Genomic DNA, 5,000 nt, shown 5'->3' on the forward strand with positions numbered 1-5,000 from the left:
TTATACCTGCATGCTAGGTCTCTAGCTCTCTGTGCCAGCCGAGCTGGTCTGAAAAAAACTCTCTACCTGTTGTGTTCATGAGCGTTGCACACCTGAGATCTGTCCGCCCTTACTGTCAGCATCGGTGGTACACTGTGATGGTGTTGTTATCCGCTTACACTTTGACGCTGGATCGTGCGTTGCGCCATGTGACTGATTATTGTGTGGTGACTGGTTTAGCCGAGACTGGTTGGGAAGTTGCAGACGACAGTTTTTAACAGTGTCGTGGTTGTTCTGATGTTGAGACATTTTTGTGAAATTTCAGATTTTCCCCAGATACAACTGAAGATTTGAAGTACGGACACTTTGGATTTGTTTCTTTCTCTCAGTTCTTCTCTGCTCGCTGGAAATTTGTGGAAGTGGACTGTTTTTCAATGCTGAACAAGTTTGACCAGAATTTTTTTATGACAAATTTAATGTTGACTCTGTTCGGTTTGTGTGTGGAATAACAGAAGTGTGAAGAAACATTTTTGAACCGGATACAGTTCCAGAGCTGGTGATGGATACAGCTGCTTGAAAACTGCATGGGCTAAACTAGCTTCAGCTTTGATGAACACTGATTTTCATTGGTCAACTTTTGGATACAAGACACCGTGTACCGAATCGAACGGACGTCACTTGTGTCTGCGAGATTGTTCTGACTCTCATATTAGAATTTGTCAGAGAAATTCCCAGAGAAAGTTGCATGCTTTGTTCATCTTGTTTATAATTGTTTATACAGACCAGACGTGCAATTTTGCCGCTTTCTTTTCCTTCTCGCCAGCAGCATGGATGAAATATTCAGATGGAATAACTTTCAGCAGAAATGCTTCTAAATCGGTAAGTACAGACGTTACATTTACAGTAAGCCATGATCTTTGAAGATAAGAATCAGTTGTTCTTTTAATTTTTCGTACTAATTAAACAGATAATATCTCTCTCTCTCTCTCTCTCTCTCTCTCTCTCTCTCTCTCTCTCTCTCTCTCTTTCTCTTTTTCTCTTTTTTTTTCTCTCTCTCTTCCTCTTTCTCTCTCTCTCTCTTACTCTCTCTCTCTCTCTTACTCTCTCGCACCCTGTCTCTCTCTCTCTCTCTCTCTCTCTCTCTCTCTCTCTCTCTCTCTCTCTCTCTCTCTCTCTCCTCAGACAGGTACATATTTGTTCGCAGGCAAACAATTTGTGACGTAATTCCGGCCAGAAAAAAATGACAAGAGGCTTTCAGAAACGTTTTAGCTATTGATGTATGAGCGTTGTTCTCAGCTTTCAAATTTAGATTTTAGTACGTTAGTGTAGTGGTTTGGCTTTTCTTTGACGATTAGGTTTATTTTAGGTTTTGTGGCAATATTTGTTCGCGTTCTTTAAATGCGATTTAATGGAGCCTTGGACATGTTATCATTTTCATTTTAAGTATTCAAGTTGAACTTTTCTTGACGTCTTTGTATATTGTTGTATTCATTTATCTATCTGCGTATTTATTTATTTATTTATTTATTTATTCATTTGTTCATTTATTTATGAATCAATCACATTGTATTATTTTATCACGTAAGTGTAGCTTTGTTAGTTTTTGTTAGTGTCTGTAACCTGGATTCCTCGTGTTCTGAGAACGTTGCTATATTGTGAATAGGACAGAGGCCCAACAGGGGCGGATCACATCATTTTGAAGGGGGGGTTTCCAAATTTATTTTTGGGACTATTCGACGACGCGAAGCGTTTAGGTGAGGGCGCGAAGCGTTCCAACCTCCTTGGGGGGTCAGGGGGCATGCCCCCCCCCTCCCCCCGGAAAATGTTGATAACAACAAGAAAAATGTTGATAAAAACAAGGAAAATGGAGCAATCTGGTGCAATCTGAGGCCAAAACTTCTCCTAATACACCTTCCAAAAAGTAAATTTAAGAAGACAAATTTAGATCAAAACAAGGACAATTGACCGATCTGGTGGAATCTGAGCCTGCAAAATACCCAATTAGTTTCCAAAACCGTCACTTACAATACAAAGGCCGGCTCCTAGGGGGATCCGGGGGCAAAAGTAAATTTTTTTGTGTTAGGCTAGGAGGGTTTCCGGACCCTCCCCCCCCCCCCCTGGATCCGCCCCTGCCCAAGAACACTTAGAATTAGAAACTAAATGTGTGTGAGCACCTTTTGGAACGTAAGCTGATGTAAGAGCCAAATCAATTGCATTAATTTTGCTTTTTTGGGTTTCTTGATACCTAAGGGCTTCGTGTGTCAACCAGACATTTTTTTTACAAACCATTCGGTCTGTCTGTGTGTCTGTGTGTCTGTGTGTCTGACTGTCTTTGTCTCTCTTTCTCTCACTCGCAGACACACTCACACAAACACACATACACCACATATGGACAGACTGACAGGCAGACATGCACGCGCTCAAAGACACACACACACACACACACACACACACACACACACACAGAGTCTCTCTCACACACACACACACACACACACACACACACACACACACACACACACACACACCTCACACACACACACACCTCACACAACACACACACACAATACACACACACACTGACACACACACACACACACACACACACACACACACACACACACACACACACACACACACACACACACACACACACACACACACACACACACACACACAGTAGTACTGTGAACATCCGTTTCTGTAAAATGTTGTTCTCCACAATATTGTGATTATGTAACATTAACATTTCACCTGTTCGTAAAATATTAAACTAGCTGTTCAGTGTTGTTTTCCGCGTTAGTGTTAGAGTTAGGTAACCTATGTATCACATACATTGGGCTTTCACTCGGCTTACTCATCACGGTTACTCCGCCTAGCTGCTGCAGTTTTGATGAGCCACCACACCCGTTAATTAATGGTTATCACACACCATTTTGACATCAATATTAAACAGTGCTCGCACTATGTCGTAAACCAGCACTAATGACAACAGGAGCTTGTATCAAAGCGCTGTCAATCATTATTTACTCCTTCATGCTTACTGTACCCCTACTACTACTTTTCAAGCTCCTGTGCTAATGACGTAGAACGGGAAGACGAGAAAAATACATTTCAGTCAAACCTCTCATATTAACTTTCGTACCCAGACCAATACATTCATTCCTTATTCATCCTATTCAATTTTTCTATGAGCACTAGATGTAAGCTTTTCTGATCACACACAAAATAAGGGGGAAAAAACAGCCAAAATTTGGGGTAAATTAATTATGTTTGAAATTCAATAAAAAAAATAGTAATACATTAGTATTTGCCACAAACTTTTAATATCATTACATTCAAACAGTTCAGATTACAATGAAAGCAGCTTTATTGGTATTTTCTCACAAATAAATTGTGTGTGGATATTAAAAAAATGTCATCTGACAGGGAGCACCTTTTGGGAGTTGCCCACATACAAAACGTACTTCAGGTGAACTATTGGACCATTACGGACCATTACTTGTTCAGATGTTATCGACCAATTTTCTGGTAAAAGTGCTAAAACCGTACCCGTCATGGGTTTATGGACTTATATCCCCAGAAAATCACGACTTCGCATGCATTCAGTCAAACGATTGGTACTAGTACTGCCGAAGTTGTATGACCACTGATGTAATTTTGCATAATCCCATCTTGGTGAAAATGACAGAGCGATTCTTCTTTTGTCTGTAGTCCGTTCAAACTTAGTCATATTCATCCATTTCAAACGTCAATATATATATGGGAGATTTATATAGCGCTTGACATTTTCTAAGCGCTTTACATATTAATTTTTGCCGTGTGAGATGGAAATTTTTACACAATATATCACGCATTCACATCGGCCAGTAAACCTCAAGCCATTACGGCGAATATTTACTTTTCACGGCCTATTATTCCAAGTCACACGGGTATTTGGTGGACATTTTTTTTTTTATCTATGCCTATACATTTTTTTGCCAGGAAAGACCCTTTTGTCAATCGTGGGATCTTTAACGTGCACACCCCAATGTAGTGTACACGAAGGGACCTCGGTTTTTCGTCTCATCCGAAAGACTAGCACTTGAACCCACCACCTGGGCTAGGATAGGGGGAAGAAAATTGCTTACGCCCCGACCCAGGGTCGAACTCGCAACCTCTCGCTTCCGAGGCAAGTGGACTTTACCACTCGGCCACCCTTTCCACCCAAGCAGCTGTCAACCGAATTCAATAACAGAACTAATGTCATCCCTGTGCCCCCTTCTTGGGGTGGAAAACGAGACGGAACGGCGAAGAGAGAAGTGTAGGAAGAATAATACGTAATAAATCAAGTATGAAAACACTTCACTTTCAACATTTATGATACAGCCATAACAGTTTAATGTAACAGGCATTAACCCAAACAGGAAGAAGGATTAATCAGGCTTAGAAAAAGCATGAAAACTGAAAGGCCTGCTTATAACTAAAATAATTTTGAATACAAATAAAATGCACAGTCCTTCTCGGGAAAACATTGCTGCTCACTAACTCAGATCCCCCCAGGCTTTTATGTTGAAAGACCATTGAAAACGACCATCCCTCCTCTTGGACAGATACCTGAAATCAACATCCTGACTGCATCCTGTGCAAAGTCGGTTGTTTTTAAAGAATTCATTTCGCAGATTGAAATAGTTCATACAAAAAATTCTCACTCTGCATAGCACACGCCGGATTAATGTTGTTGATCAGTTTGTATAAATGATGTGTGTGTTGGTGTATATGGCTGGATTGAAATGTTTCTTAACCTCAATGTCATCACAAATTCCCAACCTTGGGCAATTAAAGATTCTGTATTCTGTAGGAAGGTGTACGCCCGTTATAAGGCATATCGCCTTCTCCGTTGAAATCTGAGACAAGAGAAGCCGGATCGAAGGTAAATACTCGCAGAAAATGTGCTAGAACTAGTTAACTGTTTTGTGTATATATATATTGGCCACTTTCAGGTGGCAACTGCACAAACCTATCACATACGTGATTTTTTT

Source organism: Littorina saxatilis, linkage group LG3 (assembly GCF_037325665.1).
Source record: "Littorina saxatilis isolate snail1 linkage group LG3, US_GU_Lsax_2.0, whole genome shotgun sequence".
Taxonomy (NCBI): domain Eukaryota; kingdom Metazoa; phylum Mollusca; class Gastropoda; order Littorinimorpha; family Littorinidae; genus Littorina; species Littorina saxatilis.